The 16,231-nt window shown below is 41.9% G+C and overlaps 1 protein-coding gene across 1 annotated transcript in view; it reads left to right on the top strand.

The window, feature by feature from the left end:
- The first annotated feature begins 2,729 nt into the window (after positions 1-2,729).
- The window catches only part of LOC110472633 (uncharacterized), a 272,197-nt gene continuing 258,695 nt past the window's right edge, over positions 2,730-16,231 (top strand). Inside the window, exon 1 of the mRNA XM_085571476.1 lies at positions 2,730-14,446. The gene's annotated coding sequence lies outside the window, so the exon portion shown is untranslated. The remainder of the gene's footprint in view (positions 14,447-16,231) is intronic.

Below are 16,231 nucleotides of genomic sequence, written 5' to 3'. Positions count from 1 at the left end.
CCTTCTGCAACTATACCAAATGTAACAGATAAAGGCTTTTATCCTAATATTTTTCAGTGATTTTAATGGCAATCCAGATTGGCAAAGGAATGAGGGAAAAAAAATGCAGTAATGAAAACTTAAAAAGCTTTCTCTGCTGCAAAGTCATCAGCTGAGTTATAATGCATGAAAAGGGTGTGAAGGATTGAGAAATATTCAGATCAAAGCTGTGTTGCATATCCTTGATTTCAGTACTTCATTTTGCTCTTCTTGGCAGTGCTACAGGTTGTTTTTTTTTTTTTTTTCCTGATGATAGGCATGGCTGACATGACACTTAGATCTAAAGTTTGCATTGCTGATGTTACACTGCAGCTCCCTTTTACTTCAGCCTGCAACCCCACTTAAAATTCTGTGCTAATCACACTTTCAAGGCGCAAATATATGGTGGGCAAAGAGAAATGAGAGGTGGTCGGTCTTGGGATGTTAGCTGCAGTTACTGTGCTTTGATTGAAAAAAAAAACAGAAGAAAATGAGATACCTGCTTGTTCCAGGATTCACTTGGGAAGTTGGAGGAATAGCACAGTGGGCAATAGCTTTTTCAGAGTGCTGCCTCCTGCATGGAGCAGGCACAATGTCCTACAGCCCTCTAAGCCTGGGGTTGTTTCTTTGCTTCAGAGTCACCATTGAGAAAGGCAAAGCCATATTCAGGCTCTGCCTCTCTCTCCCATTTTGTCAGATCTGACATCAGTGCTACCCTCATGCTTCCTCAACAGAGGCTGAGCATGTATAGATGCAGAAAATATCTTACCACTATGGGACACATACCTATATCTAATGCAAGGAAAACCACATTTTGGGAAACATTTCCTAAAGAGGGAAATGTTCTTAAAGGTGCTGACTTTAAGAACATTTCCGTCTTTAGAAGACACTGACAGGAAAGCCGATGTTCAGGAGTTTAATGGTCCCTGGACAAGGATCCTGTAAGCAGCCCCTTTTCCTCTTGGATGCTTCTGATGCCAAATAGGGGAAGGCAAAGCTTGTTCCTGAGGCTGACCTATTTTTGTGAAGCAGCTGCAAGCCAGGGTAATAATCCACTTATCTGGTGAGAAACCCACAACAGCACCTCACAGACAGGCATTGTCTTGCAGAGCTCTGGTTCTGCAGCCTGTGGGTGGGTGCCGGCACCCTCCCCCAGAGCCCCCCCAGAGCTGCCCACAGTGCCCCAGAGAAAGGTTCGTCCAAAAGATGAAGTGACCTGGATTACTGAAACCTTTGCTTGAAATGAGACCTGGTGGTGATGGTTACAGAAAGCCTTACAGAATACCCAGAACTGCTAAATGAGTAAAAAGTAGAATATACCAGAATGCTCAGAGGAAAATCTGTTATTAGACCATCTTTAGTGAACGGTGATGCCTTCACCAAGCAGTCATCTGAGAGAACATTTTCCAGTGCCTTGTGGTTGGAAGCTGGTAATGGCTGAGGGGTGGGCAGCGTCCCTGTAATCACATCTTGCAGCCTTGGTGGTGTGGAGAGTGGTGGAGCACAGACCAGCCCTTGTGTCCAAATGCTGCTGATCAACTTGAGCAATGTCACCAGGTGTAGTTTCACGGCAAAAGCGAGATGCTGAAGGGCAAGACCTCTGCTGCTCCCTAGAAGGCCGTGCAAATCTCTAGTCAGCTGCCACCATGCTGTATTGCAGCCTTGGCTGGTTTCCTCACAGTCCTCGCATCAGAGATGCTCCTGAGGTCAGAGTCAGCAACAGCTCTGCCTCTTCAGGGCCTGGGTGGGAGAGTGGGGAGGTGGAGAGCCATGGTTTATGTGCTTGGGAGGCTGCAGTGAGTGAGCCAGTCCCTACTGACTAGGGCATGTGTGCTGGCGAGGGACCTGCTCAAGCCTGCCAAGGTCTTACTGCTACAACCACATAGCTCATGTTGGTTCCCAGTTATTAGAAAATCTTTCCCAGATCAGGAATGAGGTAACTCTCACTCACCCAGTTAGCTGTGTCTCCCAAGAGCCTTCCAGGCAAAGAGTGAGGTTCTCCCCTGAGCAGGTCTGTGCTATTTGAATACTTTTGCTGAGCTTTCTCTGGCTAAAAATTGCCTTACCCAGGGGACTTCTGTGCCTGAGGGATCACAAAGTGTTCTGCTGGGCATGCTTGGTGAGTGCTGGCAGAGGGCTAAAACTAACTCCTCTCGTGGGTTTGGTGATCTACACAGAAAAATGTGGGTGTATCTGAAAAAAGTGTGGAGCTCAATATATGGTACACTTGAAGACTCCTATTGTGATTTATTCAGGACACACATCTACCTCTTCCTCATCTTTTGTGAAAAATAATCTCAAAATTTATACAGAGTAAGAAGATACCACTGGTTCTGGCCATAAACTTTTTACTAAGTACTTTGGGTGAGGACATTTCCAAACTGCCTGGGAATCATCTCACATTGACCAGCTGATCTTCAGCTCCATCCCCCTTGCCCAGAAAATTCTTTACAACATTGTGGGATACCAGGACCTAATAGCCAGGTAAAAGCACACTGCTGCCTTTTTAATTCCTGTATTAGAGCATTTTTCCCTTATGGAAAGAAGTGGAGTAGGGAACTGCAAGGGCAACCTTGGCAATTAGGGCATTAGTGCTCTGTGGTATGTTCATTTCCTGTATTTATACATAATATGGGTTTCATGGTGTTGGATTTTCTCTATTATGATAATGCTAATAATAATAGTGATGGTGGTATTATTATTATTATTATTATTATTATTATTATTATTATTCATATTATTATCAACAGTATGTTTAAATATACCGTTTCTCCTGCATCCCTGCTTGTGTCTGGTAAATCTCAGTATTTAGAACAGATCCAATGTTTTTTGTGTTAGCACTGAAGACACAAAAAACAAATCAGAGCTGACTGCTTCAGACAGCTGATGGATTAGCAACAGCCAAAGTTAAAAAGCTACAAGTCTCCAGAGTGGTGGAAAGATATTACACATAGGATCCAAAATTGTGGAATATAAGTGCATTAAATAATACAATCATCCATTGTGAAGATTTCATAAAGATATTGCAAAAGAAGAGTTTCTTTGGTGTTCATCTTTTCCATAGAAATCCTTTATAAAAAAAAAACCAACCTATTAAACAAATAGTTCAGTGAGTATTGGAAGTAATGAAGCCTGGTTTCACAGAATGGGTGAAATTGGAAGGGACTGCAGTGGACCATCTGGTCCAACCTCCCTGCAGGGTGATCCTGGAGCATGTTGCACAGGATTACATCCAGACAGTTCTTGAATATTTCCAGTGAGGGAGACTCCAGAGTCTCTCTGTGGAAAATCTCTTCCAGCACTCAGTCAGTTGTACAGTAAAGTTCTCCTCAAATAGCTTCCCACAGCTCCTTTCTGTGTGGATCTGCTGGCTGGGACAGAGATCATCAGCTTTTCCTTTCATTGACACCAATAAGTTCTTGCACCTTTTGGTCCACTTCTTCTCATAAAACTTATAGGGACATTTACTCTACCTCTTGGCTTGGCTGAACCAATGCAAACAGGTTCAAAAGTGACTGTGCAATATGAGAGCACAGATATGCCTATCCATGGGGTGACCTTATACGTCTCCAGGAAATCACAGCCATGGACTATGATTGATGTGACACTGTTGGGGGTCCTCACCAGACGTTATTGCCGCTGCATTGTGCAGCGCCAGCCCAGAGCAAACGGGATGTCCTGTGGGTGTCCATGTCCTGTTGTTGCATGTGAAGTGAACTTGTCTTTGTACACTGATGTACACTTTGTACTGTCACTGTTTCTGAGGCACTTAGAAAAGTCCTTGGAGTGGAGGCTAGCCTGGAGATAGGCAACCCTTTAGGTCCCCTTTTCAGGAACATTGGGTGATATTTCCACCCCTTCACCTCCCACTGATTGAGAGCCATGGTGCAGATATAACCCAGGGGAGTTCAGCCTGGCTGCACTTTGTCTGCAGAAGCCTGTGCAGAAGAACCTTTTTGTAACAATTCACATCATGCTCCAGCAGAGGAGAAAGTAGTCTTCCATCTTTCTTGAACCCTTTATAAGTGGCATGGCTTGCATTGGCTTCAAAGGACAAATCAGACAAATGTTATCAATATGTTCCAGTGGCTACAAAGATCAAGACTCCCTTTTTAAAAGGAGTCACATTGAAAGATGATGGGTCATGGGTATAAATTATTCCTGGGGAGTTCTAATTAGATACAAGAGGAAAATATTTTATGATGAGGACAATTAGCTATTGGAATAATCTACCAGAGAAGTGGTGGATACCCCAACATTGAATCTTTTAAGATTCAGCTAGAGTGTGCTCAGCTGACTTGTGTAGACTGTTTTAGCCAAGAAAGATTGCACCAGATGATCCTTGAGGTTCCTTCCAACTGGGTATTCTATGATTACATGAAATTAATTTGTGAGTTGTGCAGAGGTACTCCTCCAAATGTAGAAGGCTGCTGAGCTAAAGAGGTCCTTCATCTTCTGCAGCCTTGGAGGAGCCCTCAGAGATTCCCTGGGGACTCTGAATGTTGCCCAGATACCCTAACATGAGAACTCAGGAAGATAAACCAGCCTTTTAATCTTATTTTTCTTAATTAAGGAGATTGATGGCATAAGGTATTCTGATTACCAGTGATGAGCTGTGGGACAGGAAAAGACTGAACAAATTTCAGTCCCTTATAGCTCAGATGTATCTTTCTGGTCTCTGCAATGGTGCATGCATTTTTATTTCTCACTTTCTTCAGGCATACAGAAACATTTCACTCTGGAACATAGCAAGAACAACCTGATACAACCACATTGTTTCATCAGATGGAAACCTGTGTAATCTCAAGTGACCTCACTGAAGTTTAAACAGACACAGAAGAGCACATTTTCATTAACTCGTGAATATACACAGATTTTATGCTGGTAGTTTGAATGTGGAAGCGGGTACACATCTGCAAAGTAGGGACATCTTGGTAGCAGATGTTATTTGTCTGAGAGAGGTTGAACTTCTTCTAATGATGCTATTTTTTTTTTTTTATCATTTGCAGTACCCCAAAGAAACCCAAAGGCACAACTTCTATTTTACAAGCAGCAAATTGTTTTCTAGTTGAAAATACTATATAAAGACAAATTGTTATTTTTACTTTGCAGACAGACTTGTTCACAAAAGTGTGTGTGGGCAAGGTGAGCCTGTTTATGCAAGTAGCTGGTTCCTATTATTCTAGGGAATTCATGAATGAAAAGCGTACAGATAAAATCCCTCTCTGTGTGAGTGTGTTTGTAGAGCAAAGTTGTTGGATGTCTGTTAAAAGGCAAGAACTCTTGTATAGCAGATTTTCACAGATGTACTGTGTGAAAATTATTATTAAAGTATCTCTAGGATATTTCCAGCAGAATGAATAGTGTGCTATTTTTGAAATTAAGATTTTGTGGCCAAAACACAAAGGAAGTCAGAATTTGAATTCAGATGTATATATGGGTTTCCTTATGTCACACTTCTAGATTGTTCACTGTGAAGAAAAACATTTCAAGATCCTTGTCCTTATTGTTAAATGAACTAATCCAAGGAAGTAAATAACAAAAACCCCAGTGATGTACGACCACTGGGGATTGTCCTAATGGAAATAGGTTATCTGTTCCTACTTTGTTGTGTCAAGATAAACCCACCTCTTCTCCCTTTTGGCTCAGGCTGATGAAACATTTATTTCCTGTATCAGATATTTCTTGCTGGGGGAAGAAGACTGCCTATAGTTTGCAACAGAGGCAGGAGTGTTTCAGGAGAACTCTATGCATACTGCCCATCTTGTGTTTCCCAAGGAAATGGGAGATGAACAGGACATGGGGCTGAAACTCCTCCTCTGATGAAGAGCAGCAGTTGGTGACTTTCTTGATTTAAAGCTAAACAAATGAGCTCTTTACACTGCTGAAATCTTCCTTCAAACAGGTAATAAATGCACTATTGCCAGCATACATGTTTGGACCTCTTGGGCCATCATAAGTTTTGTGGGACCTTCTGGGCATGTGTCAGGAGATGTTTTTAAAGCTAGTGTTGCCACCATTCACATATGAACTTCTTGCTGTAGTCAAAGTTTTAATTACCAGTCCCATTCAGGAAGCTGGATTATTGGCTTAAACTTCAGACTTTGGGTTGATCTTTTCTTTTAATTGCATGGTGGAAGGTTTCTATTTAATTGGATGCTGGACGTGTTGGTTTCTATTCCTTCCAGTGGTGAAGAAAGAGCTCTGAAGTTAGCTCAAATGCATCCTGAAGATGAAAAGAACAAAGAGCACAAAGACCATGGCTTGAAAAAGAACTTTTTGTTTCCTTTTTTCCTCTACTTTATTTAATTTTTTTGGAAGCCAGAGTTGTGATTTTGCCCTGATAGATGTTTTTGAATACTAGAGGTCGGCAAATGGGGACCAATCTGAATAAATATCTAAAATAAATAAATATAGCATCCCTGATTAATAACCAAAGCACTTTTATTCCCAAACATATACATAAACCAGCTCCACCCCAATTAATCAGGTCTGACTGTAATATGTAATACTTACCATTTTTTAATTAAAATTGAGAGCTCATACCGTCCAAAGAACTACATGTGCATTCTCTGAAAAATTACAGCACAAGCAGAAGTAATTTTTTTTCCTACTCCTGCTACAAATTTCCTACTGAACTTTAAAGGCAATTCCAGGTGCAGCCAAACACTATCCATTTCCATTATCTTTTCCTGTACTCCTAATCAGAGCAGCATAATCTACCTTCAGAAACATTTGTTCTGAATGGCTGCTGTTTCTAAAAGCAGATGCTCTTGAAAATGCAGCTGTCAATAGCTCCACTAACCAGTGTTTTCTTACAAAGAAATATTCCAGTTAAGGTTTGCTTGGATTTAACAATATGCTTATGATCATGCTGGTGATGTATAATACTTTTGCCTGTGTGCATGGAACAAATCAAAAAGCTGCTTCTTCCTGAGCCTGGTTTTGCTTTTGCTCCTGACCATATAAATCAGGGAGATCTCTGCTCAGATGAGTAGTTACACCTGGATAAAATTGTGCGAGATAAGTCTCAATTCCTTTGTTTGAGGCAGAAACAGGTTTTTGTACATGGAGGGAATAACCAAGTACTTCATGGTTCCTTTCTCTCTGTGCTCTGTTTTTTCCCCCTTTTTTATTATTTGAACAAATAAGATTTTACTCATATATTACACCAAACCAATGACTCCATCTAGCTTCCCACAGCGCACTTTTTATAGCAGAGAATACTCCTTTCTTGTCTCTCTGAAGCACATATTTTCACATAATTTGCACTGATAATATAACTCTGCTGAGTAGCTTGATAGAATATATCACTCTTCACAGTCTAGCAGTCCCCCTCCTTAAGTAATGGAAGTGGTAGACTCCTGGTAGTCTTGATTTTAAACATTTTAAATATATATAATGGTTTGCATACTGTGCAGTGATTTGTAAAATGTGAATGCCTACAAAACCATGGTTACCAAGCATAACATTATCTTATTTTTACTTACACAACCAGTAAAACAGCTGGAGGTCTAAAATCATGGCCTGGCATTAAATGCATTACTACATTTTAACCATGCAGGATGAGGCTGTCCTTTCAGCTTTGAGATAGGAAGAGAAGTGTAGTGATTACTGGAAAATTAACACCTCCCATTTTAATAGACTGACTATATCAAAGGCATTTAAATAGAAGCCCTTCCATTGAAATTGGAATTTTATCTACCTAAAAAGTAGGTAAGGCACAAGTGGCTTTGAGCTACACAAATAGCAGTGTCAATCTACAGAGTGGAAATGGGGTATTTTACTAATAGAAATTATGTCTTTTGATTTAAGACTGACCTGTGTGGTACCACTTACATTTCTTTTTTGCTATTCCTATTCTCCTAAGGAGATCCATAACCACAGTGCTTCCTTAGTTACCCTTTTTAACACCCATAATTGTACTCAACTGGCAATTAATAAGACTGTGAGCCATAAACCCTGGTCATTTCAGCCTGCCCATAAGGTTCAGGACTACGTTTCTTCACCTCAATTAGTGTTACCAAGCCCTGTCAGTAAGCCTCCACAACAGTGGTGTCAGAGGACATCAATTTGGCTACTGCACATGGTGTCTCATAAATAACACCTTAATTGTTCTTCCAGAAAAATGCCTCCATTAGCCTTTTTGAAATGTTCAAGCTCTCCCAGGATGTAGTTTCAGTGGGGGCTTTTGCCTGGTAGGATGCTGAAGGAAGACAATATTCTGAGTCCCTATGGGCCAAGAGAGATATCCCAGTTTTGAGAAAACCACCAATGAACAGGACACCTGGGAATACTGTAGGAGCAGGCAACATGGCACAGCTCAAAGCAGAAGTTTATCTAGTTAAAGATATGTCCTTAAATGCATTTGTTCATGAAAAATACCTGGAAAAAAACGTTCCTCTTTATTTCATCTCTTCTCACATATTGTGGTGCCCCTTGGCAGTGTCCCCTCTTGGATCCAGAATAATGTTCCACCAAAATCATCCCAGAAAGTTCCCAAATTCCTCAGGTTTCAGGAGTCTGAGGGCTACCAGCAAAGTGAAGGGATCACTCTGCACCTGATCAACATGACTCCAATATCCGGTCAGTGAGACAGGCGCAGACTGAGGACTGTCAGCACTTCCCAAATCAGCCCCATGAAGGTGCATGCTCTTCCCTTAGGTAGATCTCTTCTGCTACAGCTGTGAGCCCATTCACGGCTGCAGTGGGAGTAAATAGCATTCTGGTGGCTCCCTCAACCCCAACAAAAGTATGGGGAAGGGCAGCCAGGAGCTGATACACTGCTTTCTGAGTCTGTCCACACTTTTTTTTTTTTTTTTGGGAGATTTTTGGCTAAGTGCTTGTGACATTAGGAGACTGAGATCTGATTCATCTGCCCGATAAAGCTTTGAACAAGGTATTGGGGGAATAAAAAGCATTTGAGTCTCGTCTCACAACACGAGTTTTACATCATAGGTATTACTGGCTCTGTTTACACAGGCAGCCACACCAGCTCTCAGACTCCACAAAGTCCATTAAAACCAGCTTGTGCAACCCCCTGCAGAGCCTCCTACTTGGCTTGCCTGCCTCATGCTCAAAGGGCCATGCTCAATGCACACTCCTCACCCCCCATGTGCCAGCAGCCTCTAGGTGCAAGCTCCCAGCACTCAGCTCTCAGGTCCAGCATCAGTGGCAGAGGGGAGAGCCCTCCTCTCTCCCAGGCTGCCAAACCATAGGTGAGGAGGGACAGAGAGCTGTGGTATTGCCTGCCCCAGCTCCTCCAGTCCATCCTCTGTTGTAGACATGGTCTCCCTGGGCTATTGTGTGCTTAAGGAGTCAGAGTAGGAGCATAGCCAGGGTAAAAAGCAGCACTGTGAATCCCTAAGAGCAGCACTGAACTACCCCTGCTGGAAAGGGTCTCTTGTTGGAGACCCAACTGTGCCTCTCCTTATGGCACAGTTATTGCAAAGGCAAGGTTGTTGTGATGTTGGCACAGCATCTTGGACTCAAAAATGACTTGTTTACTTTGGAGAAGATCAGAGAAGGACACAGATTATACAACAAAAGGAAAGAATGAGGCTGGTTAATAGCACTGGCAAATAACGGAGGGAAAAAAATCTGCAATTTTATTCAAAGAAGAAAATAATCATTGTAGTAAACATGCAGACAATCCACACCAAACACAAATCTGGTTTCTGTGTGTAAATGTGTGGTCTAGCTGCAATCTTTTTGGAAGCTGCTCCAGCTTCAAATGAATGTAGTATTTCTGAAATAGTTGAAATGAATGCCATCTCTGGAAGGAAACAATGGATGTAGTAAACAAGCAAGTATCTTGTCAACATCTGAGCAGCAAGGGTGCTGAAAATTCCATCAGAGGAGAACTAAGCCTGGGATTTCTGATGATACACTTGTCCAGAACTTGTTCTGTGGGTACAGAGACAGAGCAACTCCCAGAGAATGTGTCAGCCCTGCACACCCCAAAGTTTGGAGATGGGCTACCTGCTTGTAGCAATTTCCAGCCATACCGATGGGAATGTGTGCAAAAGCAGGGATCAGCTGCATGCCTTATAAATAAAAAGCCTGTGCATTCGAGGTGGTTCAGATGGAGTTTCACATTTCTAGCACCTCATCCTTTTCATCAGGACACCCTGCCTCAAAAGGGCATTCTTCATTACAGAAGAGCCTGTTAGTGTGGCCTGGCTTTCCTGCCCTGGCTGTCCCTTTCAGGTTTTGGATATGCTAGGAATACTAATGGCACACAACTGGGAGAAAAGCTGCTCTCATGTGGGTGAAGCTGAACCCAGTGCTACCAGTGGTGGTACCCAAGTTTTGTGCCATTATCTCTACTCCATCTCACTCAAGCATAGACTCAGACCCACAGCTGTGGCAAAGTTTAAGCTGCTTTTTACAGGTGAACATTTTTCACTGTTTTTGCTCTGCAGTGATGGACTTTGTGAGGAAGGGGCAGGCAGGAGAGTGGGACAGTGCCTTGCTCAGCCTGCTCCTCCTGCACTATTTTTCATGTGGAGGTCAGTGCTCGTTTCTGGAGCGAGGGTGGCCATCCAAGTGTAACTGCTGCTCGCCTGCTCTCCGTGTCCTGCCAGGGGATTCCACACAAAGTGCACTGCCAGTAGCAGGAAATCCTGTGGGATAGCACCTTTGCCAGAGCTGCTTGGGAGATGAAGCTAGCACAGTAAGCAAAGCACAGCAGAACCTCCCCCCCGCCAAACACATGCCATGGACTTGCTAAATACTGCCTTACAAGCATGTGATTCTTTTGCATCCTTCACTTTTCACTGGTGTTAATTTTGCAGTTTTTTTTCCTTTTTAGGGTGACAAAGACAAACCTCATTTTACTGTGTATTGTCGATTAGCTGCTTTAGTCCTTCACCAACAGCCAAAAGCTTTGTGTGATGCAGAAAGTCCCACAGATGTTGCCAGAGGAACCTCAATAGCTTTTCTCTCCACACTTAGTGGGGATTTACAAACACACTTCAGGGAGTTTAGTCTGAGCCTGAGCAGTTGGCTGTATCTAAAACCTCTGCTCACTGCTTTGTAAATCTAAAAGATTTCATAGGTTCCTTCTCTTCAAATTTTCACAGAAGAGCCTGTAAGTGCTTTGGACCAAATAGCTGTGCAGTTAATGAACTGTGCATACACAGGCACTATGTCCAGCTATGAATTCACACTTAATAGTTCAACAGAAATGTCTGGTTTCATATGTTTCTCATTCTTTTTTAAATAGTGATAGGCTTGTCAATTAAATCCATCTTTAAAATAGATTTTACCAAATATATGCATCACCCAGTGAGATTAATTTAATGTTATCTTTTCCACATGCATTTCCAAGAGAATTAAAGGACCCAATATTCTATTGTAATCTTTGGGTTTTTTTTTTCTTCAACTTCCCGAAATACCAGACATATGATGGGATACTGTAAAACCCTCTGGAGAATTTTTTTTTTTTTTACTGAGAGACCAGAGTGAAAATTTTCAATCTGAAATGCACAATAAGGCTAGATTTAAAAAAACACAAACTGTTGCCTCCCTTTGTGTGTTTCAACCCAAGATACCCAAAATATGATTTTTCAGGGATGCTGAGCAAACATAACTCCCATGGACTCCAGCCAGAATTTCTCCTGTTTGCCACAGCTGCAAATCAAGCTCTGTATTACTAAGGGGACCAGAAATCATTCATTGAGCAGTTTTTACTTCCAATATTTTCTTACTGTGGAAACAGGCTTAAGTGATACTTGATGTCATTCAGTCGCAGATGACACAGCTCGTAAAGCTAAAAAAAAAAAAAAAAGGAAAAAATTAAAAAAGAAAAAGAAGCAAAACTCAGGTGGTGAAAATTTACCTGAGTGTGTGAGAAAGAGGAGGGGGAGAGTTTTTTGTGTGAAAGCTTCACTCTTTGTAAAGGGGGCAGATGGTTTGCATCTACTGCCATGAATATTACAAGCTTCAGGTGTCCCAAAATGCTGTGAAATGCAACATTATAAATTGGTGGTGAATATTAAGTCCAAAGTTATCAAGGAAAACAATGGCTTTTGCCTCTGCTACAGGTAATTTAGGGAAACCTTCCCAGAGTTCCTTTTTATTAAGAAAGAACTCTTTGCTGAGTATGAGTAACACAAAGAGAAGCTGGTTCCATTAGAAAATACTATGCATCTGAAAATATTTTTACTCTTTACTTTCAATATTGCTGGATCATGCCCCCATTAGCACCCCCTCAAACCTACCCCCTTCCATTCCTTTCCATATTTTTAATCAGATCCTTCATTTCCTCCAAGCCCACAGTCCTTAATTACAATTTACAGACCCAGCAATGGAGCACAAGCTGGTCAAAACAGCTGTGTGAAAGTTTCTACTTTGAAGGAAGTATTACTGATGAGGATAATTTTGCAGCCAAATAGATTTTTCCTTCATTTGTATTAACACGGTATCTTCTGTCTCCTCCCGGGCAGTTTCCATAGGTACAAGTAGGCAGCATTTCTGCCTAGTCACATACTGGTTTTTGCTGAGGTTTCTGCATTTTTGATTTTGTGAGCCAATGTTCCAACCTGCTTGTTCGTTTCTAAGATTTGGAAGATCATAGTGGAACATTTGATACCCAAGTATCACTGAAAGGCCTCTGTGAATTCACCTAAATTTACTGGTATTTACTATATTATTATTCTCTGAGATACAGGGCCAAACATTCACGAAAATAGAAGTTCACAAACCTTAATTTAGGCTTTAAAAAAAATTATGATACCCAGTGACTCTCACTTGGGACAAAAAAAAATAAAAAAAAAAATTGAGTGTCTTACACACTTGTAAGACAACTTATGGCTCTATTTCACTGTGGTTTTGGTCAGGGTTCTCTGTTCTATCCCTCAGACTCTTTTTAAAAGTATAGCTACTAGCTGACTTGTGGCTAAATGGGCTCTTGTGACAGTACATTCCAGCCAGTCCTGGAAATCTGTTTGACCTGGGCTCAGCCAGCAAACTTAAGGTGTCTTTGACTTGTATTTGCTGCCTGGTGAATCTGCCCCCAAAAGACACACAGGGTGTGTTTGTAATTTTTTTTCCCAGCAAACAATGCAAGGTGTGATTATCCTCTCATGACAACTTTACTGTGGTGTATGTTCATTTTACTTGCATAGGACTGTTTGTAATTTACATGGCTACAAGAAAATATACTGCAATACCCCAAGGGTCTTGGATTTGTGAGATTCATAAGGCTTCATGAGAGAATGCAGAATAAACTGCATTGAATAACAGGAGTCTGATTGCTGAGCTAACATTTGCAAAGCATCTTTTCTTAGCTAAATGTTATTTTTTCTCTGTATGAAATAATTTCCTATAGCACAAGTATAATATGTAAATAAATTTATATCCTAATTTATGTTTATTAAAATGTTTTTTTCACATTTCTTTTGTTTCTGTTATTAAATATTTTAATGAATGTTACTCAGTTCTTGAGGGATCTTGGACATTTTCCCTCAAGTAACTTATTGAAATCTCCAAATTCTGCAGATCCCTGTTTGTTCTGATGATGCTTGCTTCTTATTGTTCCTTTTCACTTTTTATCATGTAGCCTTGTAAGTACATTAAATTAGTAATAAAAAATGAAACCACAGGAGTCCCCTATATTCTAGATAATGACTGATACATCTTCTCACTTGTCTGTGTTACATTATAGTGTCATAACTTTCCTTTATATCCAATAATACTTTTCATTATTGCACCATCCACAGCACAGAACTGTAGGGGTTTCAGATTCTAACAATATTTTCCTTAAGTAAATCCACATCTAATAACACCATTTATTTTCTCTTTCTTTTTCTTGCTGTGTAGTGGAAGGTAACATGCTGATTTTTCTTAGAAAGTGCTGCTCAGGGGCTACAAGAGCTTTAGCTCCCTGCCCTGGTGTTAAGGGGATTAAATATGAATTTGACAGTAAGGAATGGATGGGGGCCTGTGCATTTGAGCTGAGATCAGGTGAGTGTGTGGAAGATGCCCAGGTGACAGGCACAGCTGCCCCACATTCATTACAATCAGTTGCTGTTATGGCAAGAACCTGTGGCTACTTAGTGGTTTTTCTTTCCCCTCTCTCTCCTTTTATTTCCACTTCCTTTTCCCTTTGTGGTGCTCCTGCTTGCATGGGTTGCCTTTTTCCTTTTGTGTCTTGGAGTGGTGTTGAGCTAAACTCTAGAGCATGCCTCTGTGGTGGTTTTAGGGTGCACTAATATCCTGAATGAATCACTTCTGGAAGCAAACACAGTCCATATTATTGACTGTCTGGAGAGACTCTTGCAGTAACTGAGAGGACAGGAGTCCATAAGTTGTTCAGAGCCTTTCAAGTCTCAGTGCTGTCCCACAGCCATGCACTGGAATGTGTTGTGGTGAAGCACACGGATGTTCTTCAGAGGTGGGCTTGCTGGAAATTTGAAGCCATGTGGTAAGTAACTTTAATTTCTTATGCTGAGTGGCTGCATGGGTGTTCCTGCACAGTGTGTGAAGGCTGCATGCTTCCTCCTGAAGGGAGGAACTGGGAGAAATATAAAGTACAGGACACTAGTATGCTACAGTAGTTAAAATAAGTCACCAGCTTAATGTATTCAATGCTGGATATTGTTATTTTGGGTAAACTCCATTTCTACTTAATTGGATTTTATATTGTGAATTGGAAAATTCTGGAACAGCTTCCAAGATGTTTCTATGGCCCAACAATACAGGTTGCCCTTCAGGGATTTCTTGTTCTCTGAGGCCTGTTTCTTGTGTTTTTGGGGAAAACAGGGACTTGACATAGAAGTAGGAACTGTGGACTTTAATTTCTTCAAATGTGGAAGGCACTGAAACCAACTTCCACTCTTAAGTAGTCACTAGACTACTAAATAGAAGCTTTAAAACAATCCACATTCTCTGCCCCCCTTTCCATGAGTATGAGACTGAATGGGCCTCATCCCAGCCCTACAGCAGCTTCCAGAAGCAGAGTGGCTGGCTGGAAGCAAGGATGGTGTGCTGGGCTGGGTGACCTTGGTCCCTGGTCAGCACAAGAAGCAAACCGGGGCCAGGTCCCAGACAGAGCTTCTTGTCTTTGTTCACTGTGCATTGACACCTCTTCTTTCCCACCTCTCTCTGGCATGTTTTCCAAAGGGGCACCTGGAAGCAGCAGAGGGCAGTTGTTTTTTGGTGGCTTAAAACCTCTCTGCTTGTTGTGCACGGGGTCAAAGACCCGGCTGTAGTTTACATAAGTACCTACCATTACTTATGGTTATGTAAAATAGGGATGAATATCTAAACCTGGGATCAGAAGTCTCCTACACATGAATGAGTCTGTTAAGTGGGGAACGAAAACAAGGCAGAGCCATGCCAGATAAGGCACGGATGGCTTCACATTTTCGTTAATGGAAGAGCTAAAAGTAAAGGCAAACAGTGAAAACGTGGTATTTCTCAACCACCAGATCAGTGGGGAAAGTAATCGTGGAAAAAAAGATTCCTCCTCCATGCATACAGACACCACAGAAAAATCAAGTTAACTTCAGGGAGATGCTGGGCAGCATTTTGAGGGTGGCTTTAATGAAAGAGAAGGAGGAACAATTGTTTGATGGGCAGTGTCTCAAAAGGACTGGGTGCACCACATGTGCTGCAGGCATGAGTGGTGGGTTATGCTTCCCTTAAGGCAGGCTTGGCCCCCGCCTGCTGGATGAATGAAGAAGGTGGGTTGGTTATTTGAACGGGGAAGAAACCATCCACTTCTGAAAACATTTGTACTTTTGGGTTGACATCCACTGACTTCAGATGGCTTGGGGATCAAAGCTGCCTTCCTCGACCTACTTGTTGCAGCAGGTGTGGGTTATGTGCTTCATCCTGGAGAAGTGGCATGAGGAAGAGTTGTGAGGGTATCTGCTCCTGGAACTGATCAGACTGACCTGCAGGATGTGTTTTTACTGCACACAGCTCTTTCCCTCACAAAGAGGCCTTGCAGACACAGTCAGGGATTGTGGTGCAAAGCCTTCACAGCAAAATGCTGTTCTTGCTCCATGTGTGTCTGTGCCTGACTGTGCTCTGCAACCTGGGTAGTGGCTCCTTGTGTGCCTTGGGGTGACTCTTGAGTGTCAGTAGATGAAAAAATAGTGCTGTTGGTGTGCTTGCTTGGAGAGAATGCACACCTGAGTCTTGCATACAGAGGAGGAGCTGTGATCTCAAATAATTTGTTTATGAAACTCAATGTAGGATGTGT

Source organism: Lonchura striata, chromosome 2, assembly GCF_050655825.1.
Source record: "Lonchura striata isolate lonStrDom1 chromosome 2, ASM5065582v1, whole genome shotgun sequence".
NCBI lineage: Eukaryota > Metazoa > Chordata > Aves > Passeriformes > Estrildidae > Lonchura > Lonchura striata.
The sequence above is the reverse complement of the archived record's forward strand: the minus strand, read 5'-3'. Positions and strand labels throughout refer to the sequence as shown.